The 24520-nt window shown below is 40.8% G+C and overlaps 1 protein-coding gene across 2 annotated transcripts in view; it reads left to right on the top strand.

The window, feature by feature from the left end:
- Positions 1-24520, top strand: part of erfl1 (Ets2 repressor factor like 1) — a 107925-nt gene that overhangs the window by 5509 nt on the left and 77896 nt on the right. For both annotated transcript variants that reach the window (XM_088084897.1, XM_042489131.2), the window contains exons 3-4: positions 17713-17803; positions 18949-19068. The gene's annotated coding sequence lies outside the window, so the exon portion shown is untranslated. The remainder of the gene's footprint in view (positions 1-17712; positions 17804-18948; positions 19069-24520) is intronic.

Genomic DNA, 24520 nt, shown 5'->3' with positions numbered 1-24520 from the left:
AACCAAACCTGTCTCGGTCAATTCGGTGGGAATTGGTCTATTATTTTTATGTCCGCAATTACGAGGACAGAGCAGTAACTACGACTCCAGCGCAGATAACAAAGATATATTTAGGAGTAAATAATATTGACTGTACCTTTGTTTAAAGCTGGAATCAATACTTCTTAAAGCGTGTCCATTTTTCATTTAGCCGCGTCATGTCTGTGCGGAGGAGGGGCAGAGAGATGAATGGGTGGATTTTCTAATTCCCCCTGTTGCAGTTATCATAATTGTTGAACAACCACGGTTTTTAAAGATCGGGCTCGAGGAGAGGCAGGCCACACAAAGAAAGTTAATAGATTTGGAAAATTGAGATAGATTGCACAGCAGCCGTTTTTGGAATGTTCCATCGGCGTGGCAGGCAGATGGACAAATATGATCCGGGGATGAGGAGGTGGAGGGAGGGGCGGACGCTGCAGCACACAAACACAGGCTGGCAGAGAATGCATCCTGACAAATAAAGGTGGTACTGTTTACCCTTTCCGTGCAGCGTGAGTGCATCTCATCGTCTTGTAGGTGATAGCCGGATACATCACAGTTTGAGGCCTACATCAGCTTCAGAGCAGATGAGTCGGCCGATGAATTCCTCCCTGAAAGGCCGCAGTGAAACAGCAGTAGTTCCTCTCTTGAGGCACCAGGGGGAAATGGATAGCTGTGGAAAGGATGCTTCGGGGAATAGGCGAGCTCAGGAAATGTCTCTCACTCTGAAGTTCGGGCAATTTGTTAGAACTATGATATAGAATGAGCCTGTGGTCAGCATTGCATATAGATTTTTTTTTTTTGTCCCTTTGAAAAGCCTCTCATCATACCTACTCCTCCATCATAAACAGTGTTGTTCCACCTGATAGTGCTCCCTGTGTAAGACCTCTGACCCTGTCATTTGTCTGCAGACGATGGCTTTTAGAACCTCCTAAAGGATATTTTACAGCAGTGATTTATCCACAGGGGCCTACATTTGTTTCCATCCGTTTTGATACCGGCCATTGTTTTCACATTTGATGCATTCGGGCTTTTCTCTGCTCCTCAGAAATCTTTCCCATATCCAATTTTCGCCTTTCCCGTGTCCAATTTTCCCTAATATTCAGATGATTATGGCATGATGCTTTCCTTCCCGTCTTTCAGCGTTCTACTCTTTTCCTCTCCTGCTCCTATTTTCCCCTGATTCTCCTCCACTCTCCTCCTTAGATTCTGACACACAGCTACATGATATGAATGTTTACAGTGGCATAATGTTTAATCAGCGCAGATATAGATGCACTACGATGGCTGCGAGTGTACAGCAAATCATCCGCAAATCGAAACATAAAACCTTACATTTATTTAGCCTTCCCTGTCCCAGAACCAAATGGCAAAAAACATTTTCAATCTGCCCCTTTTGACAGACAGTCGGTAGTGTTTTAGGTTGCAGTCTGAGAATTGAATTACCCTGTATTGAATCTTATAAAAGTCCAGTTGAGGGGATTTTCTTTTTGTGATGTAATTTGAGCTATCCAATTTTCCTCGTATTTACTGTCTATATTTTTGTCAATTTGGCAGAGGAACACATTTTGTGCGTTGGCGCTGGGTGTCACTGGTGTCGTCACGCTACAGTGGTTTTGGTGTTGGCTGGCCTCGGAGGTCAGTGTGTGGGAAGAGATGGTGGCTCTGCAGGGCTTTGCAGCGGCTCTTGGCCTGTCCCTTTGGGCTCCGGCAGGCCCACATCCACTCCTCTTATTCATGAAGGGGTCAACACACGGGTCAAAACACACCGTTTGACTCCCCTGCAACACACTGGTGTGTGTGGGTGTAGATGAAACTGGGTATTTTGTGGGCCTTTGGTAAGCTGCAGCTGGTAGCCGCTCTTACTTCTCTCCCTCTCAAGTCCAAATGTGCCTAAAAGCATGGCTCACACAAAGGAAGGAGAGAGAAAACGCCATTAAATTGTGTTGCATTGAGTGCTGAGAGTGGGCTGCTGAGTTACACATAAAGGATGGAAAGACACTGTTTATTCCCTATTAGTATCACCACATTGACAGGTTGGTCAAGAGGTGAGGAAGATTTCTTTCTCCCTCAACCACCTCTAATGCTTGCACTGAGAAACTATGCTGGTCAAGACGAACGTGTTCCCCACCAAGCCAGCTGCTATCGCAGTGACTCCCGGAGTGGATCTCTTGACCACGGCCTCCCTCCGCCTCTCATCCTGCTGTAACCTCTTGCTCTCTCTGTCTCTTTAGTGGAGGGATAGAGATGTGGAGGGCGAGAGAGACTGACAGTGTGCGCACCCCTGCTCAGTAAATATGAACTGCACCCAGCAGACAGACTCATTCATCACAGGGGAAAGAGGGGGGGGCAGGGGGAGGGGGTGGAGAGGCAAGGTGGAGGGATACCGAAAGGACTAAGAGAAATGTCCAAAAGACAGAGAGAGGGAGGGAGGAAGAAGAGAGGTGGGAGGAATAGGAAGCAGATGGAAAGAGGATGAAAGAAAGGAAAGTGTTCTGGGTGAAATGAGTGGGAGAAAGAGATAACAGGCTGAAAAGGGGAAGAGAGTCCTGGATGATTGAAGGATAAATAAAGGATAGCGGATGTGCATGGGGAAAAGAAACCTCAAGCATGAGAAAACTGATGAAATATTGGAGGACATTTAATATCTCATCAGCAAGAGATCTTGTTTTGTGATCGCTGACCTTAAGCATCTGGTTATGAGAGAAACATTGGTTTTGTTGCCCTCCAGTCAGGAAGCTTTTGTCCACTCTGACTTGTTGCTTTTTTGCATTTTGACCTTGAATATGTACTATAGGATATGTGCTCGGATCTGGAGGTCATGTTACATTACTGCGCGTTGTTTTTATGCACATTAGAGTTTACGTGCTAGCAGGGCATGAGGGGAGAATATGTAATAGTTGTCTAAACTTAAATTAGCATAAAATGTTATTAAAGAATCCCATAAAGAACAATGTGTTAGCCTCTCTAGACTCTCAGACTGAGAGACGCACATGCTGGCAGAGTCATACTGAAAAATACATTTGTAATTAGTAGTAAACAATACTCAAACACAAATAAAAAGGGCATTTGTTTGGGACTATTTTCAGATGCAAATTTGATGTCCTACACCAACTCAGATGTGCAGCCCTGTCTCCTTGACATTTTGTTTATCTACAGCTAATCTGAAAAAGTAAAGACATCATGAAAGAAATGTAATGGAGAGCAAAGTATGTTTTCTGTTAACATAATGAGGAAATTACACTAATTAATGTATCTGGCAAGTTGAAAAAAAATTTGATACTGAACATATCAGCAAAATGTTCGCTGACAGTGTATTTCATTTATCAGCAAAATGTTAATTGGCAATGTATTTTAGTAGTTTTCTGTCAAAATAGGCGATCTAAAATACAGTATCAGCTCATAGTGACTACAGCATGTTTTTTTAAATAACATAAATTACGTTATTTAAAAAATTACGTAAATAACGTATTTTTTTTAATTGTAACCAAAATCCCAATCTTTCCCTAACTTTAATCAAAGTACTTCTGTTGTCTAAACCTAAAACAGGCCAGGTAAATATATTTATACAGCACATTTCCTACCCAAAGGCAGCCCAAAGTGCTTTACAAATTACATTAGTAAAGACATGAGAAACATAAATAAAAACAATATAGGCAAGTGATCAAAAGCACATAGAATAGAAACAAAGGCAAGCAGTCCAAAGCACAAAACAACAGAAGAATTAAAAGAACATTGAACGGAGAAAAAAAAACACTAAAAATTTACTTAAAAGAGAATAAATTAAAAGCAGAACTGTAAGGCAGGTCTTTATAACATGAATTTGAAAGTGCTCTCTATTGTCTCAAGTCCTCTTCTGGCAATGTGTTCCACGTTTTAGCAGCAAAGAGGTTTAATGCAGCTTCACCATGTTTAGTTTTACTCTGGGAACAACCATAGGACAGGAGTCTGGACGTGAACTTGAGGTTCTGGTGTCAGTGTCAATGTCCTGCATCCTCCCCAACCACCTACTTCCAAAGGCTATACTCAACGTGAATGTAGTGTTTCATTACCTGAAAGAAACATCTTTGAAAATGATCCAGGCAGATACTAAGTTGCCAAAATGACATAATTACGAGTGCAGTTTAGTAGTTTGGGATGTGGAATTGGCTCAAAATAAACTACAGTGCCCATGTGCATTGTAATAAAGGAATATGTCACTGAGTGCAACAGTGTGGCTTAGTGTTTTGTTTTTAACAGTCTTGTATAACAGTGGAGTTTTATGGCACAGAAGAACAAACCATGTTATGCTTTGGATACACAGGCAATGACAATATAGAATTTAACCAGGGCTATTCTTCTATTATGTGCATTTATAAATGTCAGTGTTAACCAAACACTGTACAGTTTATTCTGAAGAAATGTTGACATTTTAAAACAAACAACAAAACGGATCATATTAGCCAAAGCCAACATAGATTTCCACAAAATAAATAAAAAGGCATGCATATTCTTTGCAATAAATCTATCAATAATGTATCTGGTGTTTTCATGTTTTACAGATTTCCCCCCAAAATTAAATTCCTGTTTTTTTTTTAAAGGAGTGTGTTAGTTTAAAGCCTGTATTTTTAGGATTTGACATTTGTGACTTCACCATCTCCCATTGGTGGCATCGAAACTGAGGCTGCAGCCGACAGCAGTGCACAAGATGTATTTGATTATAGAGATACATACAGTATTGATTATTGATTCACCCCAAGTGACGAGCAAATCAATTCAGGTTTTCTGAGTCCTAGTCAAAAAGATCGGTCCCAAAGACATTATAGCTGTTACATACTTACGGTTACTCAAGTTCCCTGATATCTGCTCAAACGCTAATGCAGATGATCTCTACTAGTGTCCAGTATCGCTCTTTTAAGTACCTTGTGACAAATATGTTTTGATAAAAGTGCCCTTGACATGCCACTTACAACTGTCCTTGAAATTAACCTCTATTTTACTAAACGCTTGAATATTCTAAATGCATGCCACACCAAATGCAAGGAGACAAAGACAACAACAAACTATTTCTTCAAAATCCCAGAATCCTTTGCCCTTTCCGGTCTATGTCCTCAATTTCCAACAACTTCCCCCTCTTCACTCCCACCAAAACCACCTCCTCTCCATCTTTTTCCACTCCGCAGAAAGACAGGAGAGAGGGAAGATGATGTGTGACAGATGCCATATTTCGACTTTCTGTCAGGGAGATTAATATTGACACAGTGTGTTTCTTACCAGGGGCTTGTTGACTGTGTGTGTTGGGCTTTGATTTCATTATCCTCTGCTCAGCCACTTTTTTCTTAAGAATCAGACAATAACAGATGTGGCGACTGAAATAGAGACACTGATATTGGAGGGGCTGAGTGAACAAGTCATATTGCCGGGTGGGTCGGCCATCAGTCCTGTTTGCAGTGGAAGTGTAAACCCCCAAGGGTACCTAGAAACTCTTCAATTTTATCAACCCCACCAGCTTGACAGTAGCATGGCCCATAGGCCGCTGTACATAGTGTTGTAGTAGTTGATGCACGGATTTGTACGAAAATATATAATATAAACATATACATTTTAGTTCTGGACTTCTTTCAATTTCATTTAAATTATTTTTCATACTTATGAGCTCTACTTCATTTCAGAGCAAATATTGTTCTTTTTACTCCACTACATTTATTTGACCGATAGTTTCTTAGTACATTGGGTATTAAGACTTTTAAATGCTTCATATTAGAGACGTAACAATTAACAAATTTCACAGTTAGGTTCGATACCACACAGTAATTTTTGCAGTTCAGTATGTCTTGAAACACCAAAAACATATAAATGCCAAAAAATTGTTTGATCTTTAGCATTTTTAATTTATTAAAACAGTTGTTTGTTTATTTATTTATTTATTTATTTGCAAAGCATGGTCTGGCTGAAATGGGTTTCTGAAGGAATAGTGTAATGGGGTTAACTTTTTTTAAGTGTGTTCATAAGCATGTGTTTTATTTTTTTTCCCTGATATCTGGGGCTATAAATGTAACATTACCAAACAGTGCGGTTACTTCTCTTGCTCTGTTTGAGTCAGTTATGGCTGCTTAAATGCTACTGTTTTCTTGTAGCTTGTGTGTTGCTCTTTGTGTATTTATCTGCGGAGACTCTGCCCTCTGCCTGTATTTTCTTATTTTCTTCTTTTGTTGTGTTGTGTTGAGGACGTTCAGGTGCACACCATGTAGGTGAGGCTGGGACTTTATAGACAGTTAGCAAACAATGCTAGACTGTAAGCGGCAAGCATCCAAGAGGAAGCTATGAAAATTGTAGACTTAGCACCTTAAAATAGCAAATGTTGCAAGGCAAAATGACAAGTGGACAAAACTCGTTTCAAAACGAGAGTGAATCAGAGGTTGGCTTTCACTTTTGCTGCTGATACCAGTAAAAGACAATAGCTAACAATTCCTCCATAGTGTCCCTTTAAGTTAGTTTTATTAAAGTATTGTAACCAAAATACTTGCTAAGCCTGGAATTTAACTGTTCAAATAAAGTTGTTAGTGATCTGTGGAAAACTATGTAATGGCATTACTGTTTCTGAATGTAATCAAAAATATCTTTGGCAAAACTGTGCTGCAGTTTGTTGTCAGTTGATATATACATTGATATGACTCTGCAGTAGCTAATTTCAGGGGATATATTTATCTTTGATATGACATGGTTCAAATTATTTCTTTTTTGATCAGGTTCAACATTAAAAAGCTGCTTAAACATTCATGCATCTGTAATTATGGATACACAATATATTGGTGGCCGGTATATTATTGGCTAGGAAATTCAATTGTTTCTTTTAGATAATGGAATTTGAGATAATAATTATTTTTGTTAATGCGGAACCTTTATTACAATGCCTGTGGACTAAAAAATGTCACTTAACATGCGTTTCTGACCAAAAAAAAGGATTATTAAATTCCTTTTAAAGTTAATCTGATGGTATTTGTAGCTTATTCATTTTTGTCCAGGTGAGGACAGGCGTGATGTTAATAAGCCCACATATTTAACAAATAAGATGGTCTTATTTTTTAAAACTATCAAATGTATAAAATATCTTTTTGTTAATTAAGAGGCAGCAATTTTTCTAAAAACATCAGTGTTTCTTGAGAAATAAACCGATCAAACAAAAAATGTAGCCTTTTCTCCTCACATTCTTTGCAGTTACAAGAGTATTATCAGTTATTGCACCGGCAAACAACAAACAAAGCAGTTTATATTTAAGTAAATAGCACTGACAGGAGTCATGCTGCCTGCATAACCAGTACTTAAACAACTGATACTTGACAACATAATGCACTTTTACTCAAGTAAATGTTAGATTGAAAAACATTTACTTGTTGAGCTTCTTTTCTTAAAGAATCTGAATGCTTCTCCCTCTAATGCATGGATATATTCAACAAGCATTTTGTCAGTGTAATATTTTAAAATACTGTAGCTTATAAATATTGATTTTTTTTTTGTCTTAAAGGTTATAGTTAAGTAAGATGCCATTTCCAGCATTTTTAGACTGTCTGAGTGAGAATATTATTGGTAAATAAAAAAACATTGCCAATAATGGCCATGTTTACGGTCCAGGTATATTTAGGTCAGCATCTGTCCAGCCCTACATTATGAAAGATATATTGTTCGTGGTTTTGAATTGGAGAGGGAAGTAGTTGATGTGGAGCCCAGGTTTCAGGATTTGTTCCTCAGTCAGATCTTCTAAGTGCTCATATGATTTGGCAGAGTCAAATAAAATCTAATTGATTCAAATTTAATTCTTTTGTTGATTTGAGCAATCTACAAGTGGCTCCGTGTCTCCAGGCCGAAGTTTGCTGGCCTTCATTTGTAACTTGTAAGCCTCTGAGAACTTTCTGACGCTTATCGAAGCATTTCTGAGGTGGATACAAGAGATGGATCCTACAGCTTCCTGATTTAGTAATTTCAAAGCGTGGGGCTTGCTGTTAGTGGGAGAATAAAATCAATAGGCCTCTCTGGAGAGGAGTAGGTATAGCTTGTAGTCCTATGATATGAGAGAGGATCTGAAACAGGAAACACAGGCGATGGAGGAGGAAATAGGGAGGAGCAAAGCAGCTTCAGCGAATAAACAAATAGAAAGCAAAGCAGGAGAGATAATGCAAGAAGGAGACAAGAGACCGATGGGGGAAACAGTTGTCGCCAGAGACTTTTATTGACTTTTTCCCCCCTCCTCTGTCCACGTGACTACCAGATAAATTCACACACACAGAGAGAGAAGGGTAGTGAGGGGAGAGAGAGAGAAATGAGAAAATAAATTACTCTGGAAAGATATGACGATAGGCTACACGCGGCTTTAAATCTAAAAGGGAATTCGCGACACACTCGACCAATTTGTCACTGTGCTTTTTGCCTCTTTTCATTTCTTTTTTGCTACTTTTCCCCCCTATTATTTTTCACCCCCTCAATACCCCGATGCCCCTAATTTACCCCACTTTTCCCGTGTAGGCCTCTCCAATTTTTCTTTACTCCATGTTTTCCAAATCTATTCTTCAGGATATACACATTGTGGAGCTGTCAGGGCGTTATCGTGAAGATATAGGATCTCTTACTTTCTTTCTCTGTTTTTGTAACCTACCTGTCATAAAAAGGTGTTTCCCTCATGTTCAGGTCTTTATGTATCAGTTTGTAATTTATGAGAAATCCATAAATCCATCCACCCCAGCTCCTCTTTCAATAGGTTTCACTTCATCTGTAACTACAATCAGATTTGTGCCTCCTCCTCCCCTGCAAACAGGGGTCTATCAAAATCTGAGAAAAAGGAGGAAATGAGATGCATCTTAAAAAAAAAAAAGAAGGAGCCCACGGTAAAGGATGTCTGGAAAAGAGGTGGAAGAATGGAATGGAAAAGAGAAAAGAAAGAAAACGCAGACTTAAAGTATACCCCCCTCTCTTTTATTTAATTTAGACGCCAGGCGAAAATCGATCCTGCCATTCGATACGCAATCCGAATCAAGGCGAATTAAGCGGGCGGAAATTAACTCTGAAAATATTTTTGATGGAGTGGCTTGTAGTCTCTCGGCCAAATGGACTGCAAAGTGGAACAAATGACAGGGGCCTAGTGGTGGAGACAGCGCCGCTCCATCTTCCATTAGGCCGTAATGGGATAGGTCCAGCCCCCTAGCTCGACTCGGCTGCATTAATCAAAACAGCCGCTATATGAAGATTTATGGTTCTCCACTCCAGCGAAGCCGGAGCCGGAGCCAGTTCTCGGTGCGTATGTTTGAAGGAGGGGGTCGGGAGTCTCTCCCCCTCCTCGCCTCTCTCTCTCTCTCTCTCTCTCTCTCTCTCTCTCTCTCTCTCTCTCTCTCTCTCTCTCTCTCTCTCTCTCTCTCTCTCTCTCTCTCTCTCTCTCTCTCTCTCTCTCTCTCCCTCTCCCCTCTCTTCATCCATCCTATAGACTTTGCCCCTACCTGTGGGTTTATACACAACATGCGTGTCGCGCCTTTTCACACACGCACCTTTAATCCAGAGACTGTGTAATCGCATCTTGTCATTTTTGTCAACAGGCGTGTCAAACCCTGATTTTTTTTTTTTTGTCAATAACATATTGTCTACATGCATACGAGCCTGGTACTCAATCAAACATTATGTTAAGTGATGGTGTGAGAAATAAAAAAAAAAAGGCTCTAGATGACCTTCAAATGGCGTAAACAAAAAGTCAGACCTTTGTAACTTTCAATTCCAATACAAATGTATTAATCCACAAAGGCAAATTGATTTGGGGCAAGTAACCTTTTCTCCTTTAAAATATCTGTATGTATATCATTACATTGTCATTAGTTTGATGCCTCAAACATTTAAAGTGTCAAGCTACTCATCTCCAGATACAAATTATTTGTGTGTTCCCACCACACAACCCTGATTGTGTTTTGGGGTGCTGTTCTGAGTTACTTCTCCTCTTTGAATCTCCGAGCTGTATGCTTTGCCCGTTGTCACCTCTTACCCATCCAACCTAACAAACAGCAGACAAACAAAGTGGGCATCCTCTGGTGTTCAGTAGTGAGACTTTAGATTACAGCCTGTATCGCTGCGGCTTCTCTCTCCATGGCAGCCCATTAGGAGCGTATAGACCGGTGAGCAGGCGGCTGCTGTGACGAGCCAAAGGGACAGACAGGGGGAGACAGTGTGACGGAGAAGAGTGCGGCGGCTCGAGTAGATTGGAGCTGGGATCCATCCAAAAAACTTCAGCCAAGTTTTGATGAGATGAGACTGATCGGACCCACTGCTGAGAGACCCTGTTTGACTTTCTCTCTTTGTATGTATGTGTGTGTGGATGGATGAACTCGCCCCAATAGATGGATCACACCTCTCTCTGTTCACACACACAGTTCTCTATTACCTAACTTTCACAGCTCTTTCCTATTCTCCCCTCCCTTAACTCCTGTATCTTGTCAGTGTTTTCCCCCATTATTTGTGTCCCCTCTCTTTCTCCTCCATCTAGCTCCCTATCTTATTTCACTTCACTCTCTATATTCCCTCATTCCCCATCCTCTGGTCTCTAACTCTCCCATGCGGGTAAGCAAACCAGAGTGGAGACATCTCTGTATCCATCTATCTATCGCTCCTTTCCTTTTGCCCTCCCTCTTTTCCCCTTTTCCTTTCTTCTCTCTCTTTTCCTTGCGAGCAAAGGGGAAGCTTGCTGCCAGTTTCAGTCTGCCAAAGGGTTTATTTAAATTAGAAACGCTTCAATCTCCTCACTCCCCCCTTCCCATTCTCCCTCTCTCCCTCATTCGCTTTCTTACCTCTTTCTCCTGCATGAGGGCGACTCCACCTTTCCTCGCTGACGGCCTCCAGGGTCCCGTCAATGCCAGGCAACTTTGTTTTGTAGATGGAAGTGGTGGAAAGTGGGGTTGGAAGGAGAGAGGAAACGAGGGAGAGGAAAAGTAGAGGTGGGAGAGTGGGAGTTGGAGAGGGGTCAGGGGAGACCTGTTAGTCGGTGTACTTTAGTTCCTTCTTCCTCTCACGGCTCATTCCACCCAGATTAGGACCTGTAAATGGCTTTAGGCTACCTCACCTGGCTTTGGATCTCCCCATCTCACAGGAATACAGGCAAACTATTACCTTTTTACTCTCTCATTATCACACAGTCAGATAAATCTTGCCCTAATAGGTCTCTCCCCTCTTACTTTTTTGTTTATTTATTTTTTTGATCACCTGTAGGGATGTCCTGTTCGTAAGGATCAGTATTGAGTCCAATCAACACATTTAATTGATTGGGTTCAATTATTTTGAGCACACTCCATGCCCAATGCTTTGTTTATGTCCACATCATACAGGTGTCATAAACGGAGAGCATGATTCGTAGCATTTATTATAGTGTTGCTACCCCAATAACTGTGAGACTGTAAGTGATTTCTGAATCTGAAATTAAAAAACATTAAAATTAAAAATAAAAAAACACAACTTAATCTAACTTAAAAGCATATACACTGGATTGATTTTAATAACTTTAAGCACTTGAAGTTTGAACTGGGCAGCTGTATTATCCTGGTACAAGTATCGATCAGGACTTGGATCAGCAGATACTCAGTATCAAATGACTCGGATCGGGTGGGCAAAAAACTCGATTGGGACATATGTAGTCACCTGCTTAATGTTTGTTTCCTTATTATTGCCACACATCTCCTTCACTGTCTTTGTGACCAGGAGAGGGTCAGTCATCACACCTAATCATCTCCTCTGTTAACAGTGACCCATCTCCCCGATAATTCTCCTATCCCTCCTCCTCAGGCTCTAATCCGCCACATTCCCACCCCTCCTCCTCACCCATTAACACACAATTATTTTTGGGGGCCGACACGGGCGAGGGGGAGGAAACGAGGTGTGGAGAACACAGAGAGACTGTGTCTCTAATGGCTGAGTGACACCAGACGAGCTCATAGATCATGGAGATTATTAATACCACTGTTTAACACCCCATTCAAGGGCCGCCCCCGTCCACACATGCAGACATACACACAACTGAAATGTGCACACACACACACACACACACACATTCTCAGACCCCCATCATATCTCATTCCCAGCACACATCTTCATATGAGCTGTCATTCATGCTTGGTAAATCGGCACCAATTTCATTTGAGTCATTTAAACAATGCCGGGTGCTCATTACAGCATGTGGTTGAGGGGTAGAATCAGATTTACAATTACAACTCTCATTGGCAGTGTAGGCTATTATTCACGAGGTCGTTTCCTTATGACTCGCCTCCTGCAATATTTCTAATGACTGTAACTCCAGGTTTGATCTGATTATCGTGTATACAGTGAGGTGAGAGATTCTCTTTGACTTGCCGGTAATGACCAGGGAAATGTGGCCTTTATATGGCAGTGGGGGCCCATCCAGGGAGAGCAGATTGAAAGGCAGGCAGGGAGAGAGAGAGAGAGAGAGAGAGTGTGTGTGTGTGTGTGTGTGTGTGTGTGTGCGTGTGCGTGTGCGTGTGCGTGTGCGTGCGTGCATCAATGACCTGTCCGTTTAACCGTTGGGGTTCTGGGGAGATGGCAGGGGGAGCCAGGCGTCCCCGGAGAGCAGGGTCTGGGGAAATCACACTCTCACTTTCACCAAACAACCTGGAGGCTGCATGGCAGCTGGCAGCAGGCAATACACACACTCCCACTCCCCATATCCTAGTTTATATGCAAAGAGACTCCTAAACACACTGGATCTGTGATGTATGGCCTGCGTAAAAATTCAGAATTCACTGAGAATCACACATCTAGCCCCCATACAACCGTTTGTAATGCATTAGAGATAGGAATCTAAAAAGAACACTATAACTGATAATATTTAGTCCTATTCCTCGTTTTGTGGCGCTCTTGATTTACAACATCCCTAACTTCCAGAATGTGAAGGTTGCACTTGCAGGAACCAGCCAATAACAAAACGAGTTTCTAGGGTGTAAAAAGCTTACTTTAGTGTTCTACTGCTCCATTAGCTGATCTCAGGTCTCCCTGTGAGTCTGCTAGTGCCAGCCCATTGATTCCTTAACTAATCACTCTAATTAAAATGCCTTTTATTCATTCAATGGTTTACATGGCAGCCTACTGTTTGCACTTAAGGATCAATTGCTATACAAATATACAGAAATTTGTCTCAACAATTTCTGCAGATACTGTTTTTGGCAAAGATCTCCTTTTTTTTCTTCAAAAACTTACAATCCACACTTTTAATTAAGCAGGATGATACCGGTTTAAGCAAGTTCAAGACCACAATGCATGCAGTGTCTAACTACCAGTCTGACTGGGCCTTGAAATACTTTGTCACCTGAGGAAATTGGTTTCCTGTTTATGCTGCATGTTATAAATCGGTCTCTTTGTCTATGAATGATTCAACCAGAAAGAATTTACACCCTCATTATTTGGAGAAATTAGACTAGTATAGTCATTAAATAATTAAAAAATACTGCCAAAGAATTATACATTGTCTCAAGCTGTCTTATCTTGATGGATGTCTGTTTATGACTCGTTCCGCCTAGAAATTCCTACAACATTTCTTTCCTGATAATATATCAATTTATCAGCAGAGATTTTTATGTTAATTTCCCCCTCCCCCTCTTCCCCTAAAATAAAGTATCTCACTCCCAAATGATCTCGAACTAATTAAGCAGGCGTTAATTAAAAATTCAAGAGAGGATAAACGTGGTGGAATTGTTATGGAAACGTTGAAGTTAATCAAGCTTTCAAATTATTGATAACATCCTTAGAACAGTGATCGATCGGGAAGACATTAAGTGGCAAAATAAAACAGCCGCTTTCAGATTTGATGGGTGCCCGTGTGTGTGCGCGCGCGCGTGTGTGTGCGCGCGCGCGCTTAAAGCGATGTGCAAAAACAATTAGGTCCATAATACATAATATTCGTCCGCATGACAAATAGGATATCTTTTGTGTCATTTCAAACTTGCCCCCATGTGTGCACGTGCGAGTCCGTGGCTCGTGCGTGTGAGCGCGCGCAAGTGTGGGGGCGGATGGGGGGGGATCTCTTTATCACACACACGCCATTAATCAAATGTGTGCGTTCAAATTGCATTGTGAACTCCAAGAGACCGAGATATTGACGTGTGTTGATATGAATATTTCCCCTCTTTGCACGGCTTTGCGCCTATTTTAAAAGCAGCGTGCTTCCCCCGTGTGTTTACATGTTTCTCCCCTGCCTGCATGTCTGTTTACGCCGGTGTCAGAGCCTGTGTGGCATGTACTTACAAGGCGCTTCATCATCCCACCAGCGATAGGAGCAATTCACCCATAAAGTGGGTCTTTCGCCCATAAATAATATTCAAGTCGCTCTATTGTTAAGTGAAAAGTTGACTGGTGTTTGATTTTTTTTCTTATTTTTTTTCTTCTTCTTCTTTTCCGCGGCGACCTCGGGTTAGGACTCATACATCACGGGATGACAGCTATAGAAAGGCCCTAAATTAGCAACTAAATCGAATATTGATCAGCTATGTGCGGCCCTGCGAGTCGCGCCTCCTTGCCGTTTTTTCCAGAGAGAAAGAGGGAGAGGGGGGGTGTTGGGGGGAGTGGGGGTGAAAACGAAAGATAGAGGGGAAGGAGGGGGCAGGGGGAGCGGTGAAAGGTGCTTCTCTCTCCTCTCTTTCTCTCTCTGTTTGAGTTTAAGTGTTTGTGTGTGTGTATTTTATTGCCCATTGCTTTGAAGTAAAAGCATCTGTTTTGAAATTGTTCATTTATATATATATATATATATATATATATATATATATATATATATATATATATATATATATATATATGCAGTTTTTGCATTTATAAGCAAATAAGGCAACAATAGTTTATCTCTGTATCTCTCACGGCAGACGCCAGATCCGTTCATTTTACGCTGTAGCTGTCCATCCATCTCGGTTACAGCCTTCATATCTGCCCCGTTCCCAGGCAAGCCTAGTATTGCTCCTTATTGTTTACATAAAGTTCAAATGAAGTCCCTCATTACACACTCGCCTATTGGCTCCTGTTTATGGATCATTGACTGTGTTGGCGCTGTTGCATCGACTTCCCTCTTATCCCCGCTGCTGGGACGAGTGGGAGGTCGGCGGCGCGCACATGCTCGCTCAGCGGGGACGCGTTTGATGAAACGATCAAGAGGGCTCTCTCGCTCTCTCTCTCCCGGGAAGCGTTGTGTGTCCGGGGCGGCGATGAACCAAGCCCAAGGCCGGGGGAGTGGGTGGTCAAGGTTGCGCCGGGTCAGTGAGATTAGCCCCGGCGTGCTCTATAACAAAGGGCCGGATCGTCAGGTGCCGACGAGTCTGGATCAAAGTATCGGGTGTAGGACAAGTGGGGCGTAAGACAGGGATGAGCTACGGATTACAGCGGGCTAATCGGAAAGGATGCTTTCAGTCTATTAATGGGGCTCAAATATAGCGCAGGGTTACTAAGTCATTGTTGTTTTCTCGCTTTTGACCAAGATTTTGTGTTCACTTATAGACTGAGTTAGTGGTGGGGCCCTTAGTCAAATTACACATAATATTTTTAAGGTAATTTGTATGCGGTTGTAGAAGCACTGATATAATTTTACTTAATTAAAATAGGCAAAACCATGCTGTAAAAATAGTCTTATATTTAAGTAGAAGCACAAAAGTGCTCTCATTTTAATGTACTGTATTTGAAGTACAAGTAGTCAACATGTAGAATGAGTGTTATTTTTCATAAGTTGATTACTATCACTGATGCAGGAACATACAGGACAAGCTAGGGGTCTTCAGCGTTTTTTAGCCAAGGAGCCCTGAGCTGAAAGAGAGATAAGGCAGGGACCCCTTATTAGTAAAACTAACCCCAAATCCTGCCTCGTAGTACAGGCCTCTGTCTTTGCTTTTCAGGTGTAGGTGAGGTTGGAAAATCTACTTTCACAAAGATAAGTTGTTGGAAAAGGCTCATCATTGATTTTGCTGTCAGTTGTTGGAAGTCTAGCCTCTGTCAATGTTATTTACTGTAAATTAAATAGGTTAGGTTCATGCTGTTGTGTGCTTTGAGACATTTAATTAAAAAAAAACACATTCAAAAAATATCAAACAATAATAGTTACAATAATTTGGCAGACTCACTGCAGTAACTGAGGACCCAAGAGGGGCTGTGGACCCCTAGTTAAAGACGCATGGTATATGCAACATTTTATTGTTTTAGCTGGTCGAAGTTGAGCTAATTTTAACTGCTTTATAAACCTTTGGGTAAAGTAACAATAAATTAGGCTATGTTGAAAGATGATATGTTATTGGTATAAACGCTGTTTATAGTGCAGATAAGGACAGCTGGGTGTGTAGGTGTCAAAACATTTCTGAGTGTCAATTAAAGTTTGACGTTATCAGTTTCATAAATGAGGATTCCATTATGTTATACTGGTTTCACTATGTCTTCCCCTAAATCTGGCCTCCTAAGTCTAGCCATGGTTACTTTGCATCACATACAAAACCTCCACAAACTTGGAGGTGGTCTAAAAATGTCCCATGTTTTTTCCCACTTCGCTGTCCAGGGTGCTGAATTTGTGGGCCTACAGCACCACGGCTACATTGATGGACATCTGTTCGCTGTCCAAGGTGCTGAAACCAGCTCTCTTTTTTCAGTCACACTGGATTTTGTAGCCTTATATCAAGAAAGCAATACCTCTCATCACAATAAGCACAACTAGAATTTGCTGTAGTACTTTTTCATTGCAATAAAGCGGTGTTAGTAAAATAACACTGAGATGAAGCTACGTTAGCTGCTGTAGAACCCCTCTCTTTGACAGTGTAATCACATTGAACTGTTACTAAGTATCCTAATCGAGCAGGAAGACGGAGAGCTACAGAGAGAGGCAGATGAAGTTAAGTTTTGTCGGAGAGACAACGCGCGCCCCTCCCTCCTTCACGCGCCTCTCGGCTACTAGCAGCTCTTCGGAACTCCGCTCGAGGACATTCCGGGAACCATCTGTTTCCGGCAGAGCACCGGGCGCGGGGCATGCAGGAAGCGAGGCTCACAAATTTGCGAGGAAAGGTGGTTGTCTGCCAATGCGCTCGTTGTGAAATATCGCCCTCCCCCCTCCTCTGCTTGGATTCCTATCTGTAGTGTTGTACCTAACAGGAGAAACGAAGTGTTGCAGAACGGAGCGGAACAGTAAACTAATCACTGTGCACGAGGAGAAAGTGTCAAATTAGTGTACTTTGTAGAGATATATCACTGATGAAGGGAGAGGGAAACTGGTTGTGATACAGTTGAGTATGGGCACCTCTGTTAATGTTAGTAAGTGCTGGTCCAAGCAAATACTTAACAGGCGTGTGTGTGTGTGTATGTGTGCGCGCTTTTGTGTGTGTGTGTGTGAGTGTGTGTGAGAGAGAATGGAAAAAGTTGGTGTCAAGGTAAACTGGCAGAGTGACAAACTAATCTCCACCTCTCTGTTGAGAAGTGCCCTGAGCATTTGCAGCAAAGACTGCACTGTGGAGAGGATATGATCTTCGCATCTTTACACTCTACCATTTTTAGTTGTAATCTAATTTAAATCAGATAAATTAGTGGCCTGTTCCTAATTTTATTTTAAACTAATTAATTTGAGGGAAAATGTCAAGCAGCGGGGTTTAAAGAGCATTGTCATTTGCAGCTTTTGGTGAATTTGGTTCAGATCCAGAAATATGATGAGATCACCTCTTGCTCCCACTTTAGGGGGTGTGCTTTCTCCCACCTTTGCAAACGTGAGATGATGGGGCCTGCAGATGCATCACCTGAGACCAAAGGAATCTGCAGACATTTCACAGTGAGTGGAAAGTGTTAACAGTCATAGCCCGAGGCTGAGGAAAGAGATCTCTATTCATGTGTGAAAAGGACAACATGTTTCTCCTTTGTACAGTTTTCCTCATTGTATTTCTTTTTTTTTCCATAATAAAAATTCCCATGTATCATGAACAGCTGCAGAGACAAGCCTTGGTAAATATTTTGGTAAAATGCACACAGGCAGTATTTAACTGACTGTAGACATTTTTAAAAACATTTATTTTAGGATTCTCAATATATAAAAAATGCTCAGTACGTCACTTAAACGTCTCAGCCATGAAATTCTTTACAAATAGAAAAAAAAAAAACATCTAGGACTTCAATAATAGCAATAAAATAAAAAATGTATACAGAGCGACAGAGGATTTGCTGTTATACCCTCAGTTCATTACAATCCACTACTCTTGATATACCTTTATGTAGGGCTCTAAATTAAAAAAAAAAAATATTTGAGTCTTGGTTTTATTAGAGAACCTTAACTTTCTGAGTACAGTGCATTCATCAGCTCTCTTAGCCACATACTCTATTTTTGCAATCTATCTTTAGAGACATTGTAGACATTTTTAACACTTTGTGACAGAACAGAATTAATTAATCATGAAAATACACAAATACAAGTTAGATAAACACTTTTAACAGCTGTGGTTTAAGTATAAAGGATGCGTCTTAAAGTTGCTTATTTCCAGCATGTTTGTCTTTGAATAATTTGATCACAAGTGCAAACATTGCTACAAAGGTGTATCATGTTAGATACAATGCCAATTAGCAGCAGTACTTAGCTATGAAACAAGTCTGGCAATTAGCGCTTTGATCTGTGAGTTTTCAAAGTAACATGTGGCAACTAGCAGAGCTTATTAATGTAGTAAGTTATTTGTAGAAAAATGTTCGGGGCAATATATTCCCAACACAACCTTAATCAACAGATAGGAATGGTAGCCACAAGGTAAAAAGAAATGGATAGGATATACAATTTATATAGCTGTGACAAATACTGCTAATGGCCATCAGGCAGCTAAGTATGACCTCCCTTTTTGCTGCAAAGTCTTTGATGATGAAGTGTTGATTATTTTTTCTAACCCCTGTATTTGCTCTGAAGTACTATGTATGTTTCTCTTTGCCATATTGCAGAGGCTCGGAGAAGAATGTTATCACATTTGGAGAGTGATATTGATTAATGAGAACCTTTTTGTCACACACCGAGGCTACGGGAGGCTGATCACTGAAGATCAAAACAAAGGAGAGAGCCAGGTAAGAGCAAACAAGGAGGAACAATAAGTACAACTGACAATGGTAGACACAGCGTTGTTAGCCAGAACATGACTGGAGAGATAACGAAAAAAAGGTGAAAAAGCAACAAAAAAAATCGTACATAGTAAAACAGAAAGTACTTCAGAGAAGGGTGTAAGTAGTAGAAACAGAGGGATAGAGATGGGAAGTGGAAGGAAAGGAGGAACGAGGGATAATTGCATTAGAAAGAAGAGAGGGCCAAAAGGAAGGAAATGATTAGAGGAGAAGGGACTGATATCCGATAGAGAGAAGGAGAGATGGAGGAGGGGATGGTCGGGAGAGGAGGGCTCACTTACCGCCCGCCGTTCAATATATACTGACACTCTCTCTCTGTGTCAATACACAAACACACTGTGTGCCTGTGTGTGTGTTTGTATAGCTCTGTTAATCCTAGTCTTGCGTCCTATCTCACTTGTCCCATCCGCGGTCTCAGAGGAACGTTCATGTCAATCTCACTCGTTCCCTGCATCACAGTTTGTCTTGAACTTCCATGTTGCGTTCTCCAGTTTCCAGTGACCCTTATTAGAATTGATTTGATAATCAACAGTGACTATTTTTTTGGTGCCGGTGGTGAGGGGGTTTATACGGTTTCACAGAGATAGACAGTTCATTATACAGTTATGCCCACTTCCCCCTACCCACTCAAACCTTACCCTCCACAGACTACCCTGTACCCAGTGGTGCAAGTAATTTAAGAAAAATTAAAAAATGTTTTATAAATGAACAATAATTTAACAGTCTTCATTAAGAGACAAAACAAGCACATTTTTAAAAGGCAAACAAAAAACACACAAAAATAATGACAAAATAATGAAGGAAGTTGTGCCATATTGCATCACAATTGCATTATAACACAATATTATCAACCAATAGCACCTAAAGCTGCCTTTATTGCCATGAAATCTATATATGGTTGCCTTATTTAAACAACATTTTTTAATTGTTATTCACATAGGTTTGATCAATGGCTATCTACATCATCATATACCGATGAATGCCTTTAAATTCACAACCAAACCGTCATTAAAGATGGTCTTGTTTGAGCCATCAGATGACATCTTTGAAGTATAAACAACCATAGTCTCTCATCTCTCTTTGTTCCTCTCCTTTCTGGCATGTGCCTCTGTGATTCTTCTTCTTTCACCTTGTATTTATCTTACCTCAAAGTTATACTATCTTGCTGCATATCTCCCATGCCTCACCATTTATCAACTGCCTTCCCTCCTCTTCTTCTCTCTCCCTCCCTCACGATCTCCCTCTTTCCAGGCGGCCTACCTTTTGTCATTGACCCCTGCCCTGGGTGTCTGGGCATTGACTGGCTCTCTCCGTGTCACTGGAGCTCCCTGTCAATACTTACCAGGTTTGGCCACCCTCTGCGCTGTGGTCAGAGAGTGGGGGAGAGAGGGAGATACACGAGATGCTCCACAGCACCGGGAGATAAAATAAAAATGAATGAGAGGGAGAGTAAAACAAAGAGGGATGGAGAAGAAAATGATGGAGGGAGGCAGTGTGTGAAGCAGCTGGTTGGCAAACTTATAAGGTTGCTACACTTTAGTGGAGCCTTCTGGGTTTTTGGCATGCGAAGCGTTACAGCGTACGAGCTCATGGACAGTGCACCATCACAATTAGCTGCCCCAGATATCTGCAGCCATCACATGCAGCTATTTCTTTTAACCAGTCCGTGTTCTTTTACTTGTTAAGATTTGAGAAAAAAGGCCAAGACCTAGACTTTATTAGCGCAAGGACATTTTTACATAGCTTCTGTTTTGCTACAAAAACCAAAAATGTTGCCTCACAGTTGATACAAAAAGCTTAAAATTGTCCTTATTCAAGGACATACTGTAGCTTGTGAAAATTTTAAACAAAAATTGCAAAATCTGTAGTTAGCTGCACAAATTAAACTTCATAAAACTTTTCTTTAAGACCTTGCTATCTCGCTACATTACTACTACATGTCAAAATGTTGCATTTGTGGATATTCATGTTTTTCCATTTGCAGTTTATCTGTCCTTTACATTGCATTTCACTTTTTTATTCACAAAGACAATGACCATTAATTACCATGTCTGAAAATATGTCCGTGTTAGCCAGCCAACTAATTTGCAACTGCAGTCTTTTGGCAAGATGTTCTTAAAACCAATAAAAAGACAAAATCAGTAAAGTCACAAATTTAACATCGTAGAACAGTAATAGGCTGCAATGACAGCAAAATCAGCAAGTTAGTATGGCATATGTCTAATAATGATAATAAGAGTAATAACTAAGAACATATAAATCAAAAGTAAATAGCAGTTTTTGTCAATTAGGAAAACAAAATAGTCTTCAAATAAGAACACAAAACATAATAATTATGACATAAAACATAGATTAAAAAAATAAACATGCAATTCATATATCTGGTATAAAAGCCAACATCCTCATATATATTTCTATTTATTTTTTAAATTTTTGTTTCTTATTAAACCATAATAATTAGGATCATACTGTGTCGATATATTCATGATATTACTTTACACATACTTTTAAACAAAGAAAGATTCACTGACTGAATGAATACGAATAAATCCAGCCTTTAGTCAGTTTTATATCTTAAACCTATTTTTCAGTTATAAGCAATGCATCAAGTTCATCTACTAGCAATGCAAGTTCATCAACATTGATAAATTATCTACATGTATCATAATGTGAGTAAGTCTATAAATAAACTTTAGAAACAGATAAATATGCTCTTCTTTTTTTACTGATTAAAAACATAGAGAGTGAGCAATAAGAATAAGTAAGAAATTATACTTTTTTGTAGGGCATTAGGGATTTGTGCAGCAGCTGACATTGGTGTTTGACTATATCTCAAGTGTGCATGTGCAAGCTAAAATCCACAGAGCATGACCACAGATTTGGGATTAATGTACTGAAAACATGTTGTTTTAACTTACTGATAACGATAGATGTATTGAACATTCAGTGTGCACTCAGGTTAACAATTATAAGTCAGTGTGAGAACCTCAGTCATGTTTCAGGCTGTCATCGCAGATGTCATTCTGTACATCCTCATCCAGAATTCATACAGTATCATTTATAAACTCAGTGTGAGCGTCACTCCCTATTTTACAGTCTGCTCAGTCTGCAGCACGCTCGGCCTCCCGTTCCCTCTTTCCCTCTTTCCTCTTTACTCTTTTCATTTCCTCTAATCTCTCACTCTCCCTTGCTCTACCTCCGTGTCACTTTGATTTCCCTATCCACTGGCCTGTGGGATGTGTGTGTGTGTGTGTGTGTGTGTGTGTGTGTGTGTGTGTGTGTGTGTGTGTGTGTGTGTGTGTGTGTGTGTGTGTGTGTGTGTGTGTGTGAGAGAGAGAGAGAGAGTTACCGTGTGTGTTGTCTGTAAAGAGAGCACGACTTAATTGTGTAAAGCAGTTTCACAATTGTAAGTGAATCAGTGGATGCGTCCTTTAGCACATCAGTATATGTGGCATTTGAATTACATGGGATGTCTCATGTAATCCTCGTACCTTAGAAACAAGCACAAACGCACATTTTGTATTGTGGTTGCAGGTGTCCCCATGCATTCTCTGTTTTGTTTAAACTATATTTATATGGATATCAGCATGTGGCTTTTCACGCATATGGTTGTCTAAGCATATGATTGTGCTTATGACCGTGTGTCCATGCATGGTTGTGTGCTTGCCAGTGTACGTTTCATGAATATGTCTGCGTTTGTGGCTGTGTGTGTGTGCATGAGTGAATATGTGTTTTTGTACTTGCGTGCATGTGTATGTGTGTGTGCACAGACGCCTCTGCGTCTGGGCTCGAGCCTGGATGGGCCCATCTATATGAGAGTAGACAGTGTGCGCGTGGAGAGCAGGGGAGTGAGAAGGACGTAGCGGCAGTTGGGGGGGGGGAGGCAGCGCCAGGCCGAGGGGCCCCCCTCTCGTAGACAGTTTGACTGATGACATGCATTAAACAGTTAATCTGTCTGATTGAATGTTTGCTTCCTCCAAATTGAAACATTAAACAACAAGGCGAGAGAGAGAGGGAGGGGAGAGCCCGAAGAGGAGAGAGGGATATGGCTTCATCTATTGCCCAAATCATGCAAAGCATGAGACTGGAATATATAATACTGTCCTGCGAGCTAGAGAGAGGGGGAGCGAGAGGAGGAGAGAGATTGGAAGGGACAGAGAGAGGAGTGTGAATGAGGGAAAGAGAAAACGAGTGAGGGAGAGAGATGAGAATGGAAAGGCTGCGGGTAGGTGGAGGGGACGAGAGGAGGAAAGCGTTAGCAGTGGGGAGAGCGGAAAAGAGAGAAAGGGATCAGTGAGATGGAGAGGATACAGGAGAATAGGCCCATAGAGAGAAGCTCTGCAGAGCCAAAGTTCTCTTTAGCTGACAGTCCAACAGAGACAAAAAGCAAAGATTAAACAGCATCAGTTTAAAGGGATTACGTCGGTATTATAAAGAGAAGAACACTTTAACTATTAGCACAATTTGTCTTTTTTGAACCTCACACACATTCAGCCTAAAACAAACTTATTTTGAGCAAGTCCAAATCATTTTCTGTCCTTGTTGTCTGGCTTTATGTTCCAGACAGGAAGAGAGGAGGCAGTTGTCACTATTTTATAAGCTGCTTTTACTTCCTGGGGTCGCGACCCCTCTCACGGAGCCTGGAACCTCCTTATGTTGTCAGCTCTCTCCCAGTGGTGCTGGCACAGAAAGCGAAGAGCACGCTTTTAGTCTACATCATTATGTGCTCATATGGGACATGCATCTACCAATAAATTTATCAGCATTTTTTTGCCGTAGTTTGTCCTAAGCAAGAAAAAGCAAATGTAGACATTTCTAATACTGTCATGAGATACACCCATAATAATTCTATATTTTAATATTCTCCAAACTTAATAGTTATTTTGTTCATGCCTATTCAGTGCTGAAATAATCAGTCATGGATCAAAGTGGGTTCAGATTTTAATGCTGAACTTAAATTTGTTTTCTTGTCTTCTCAATTACAAGTAAAATATAGATTACAGTGAATCTGCATGCTGTGATTGTACATAATCTTATAAAGAGGCTAAAACTGTTTTTGGACATATTAGTGGTATTATCATCCAGATTTTTAATCTCTATGTGAGTGTTTCCAAAGTGCCGGTGTTACAATGAGATATGCTGTCAAGTTTCATGGTGCGCTGGTGACCGTGATAATTATGAGTGTTGATAGATGTTTTTTCTTGTTTGTCAGCTAGCCACATAGTGTAGGCTATAAACCTTTATGTGATTTAAGCTGTCAGTTTTTGACATAGTTGAGGTCCCATAATGTTGTTAAGATTGTATGCCACTCAGAATATGTTACAGCACAGTCACATGTAAGCAAAATTAACACTGGTGAATATTTGCTTCCCATTCACTTCAATTCTATGTGAGCAGA

The sequence above is a fragment of the Plectropomus leopardus genome, chromosome 11 (genome assembly GCF_026936395.1).
Source record: "Plectropomus leopardus strain MGB_pleo_1.0 chromosome 11, ASM2693639v1, whole genome shotgun sequence".
NCBI classification, from domain to species: Eukaryota; Metazoa; Chordata; class Actinopteri; order Perciformes; family Serranidae; genus Plectropomus; species Plectropomus leopardus.
The sequence above is the reverse complement of the archived record's forward strand: the minus strand, read 5'-3'. Positions and strand labels throughout refer to the sequence as shown.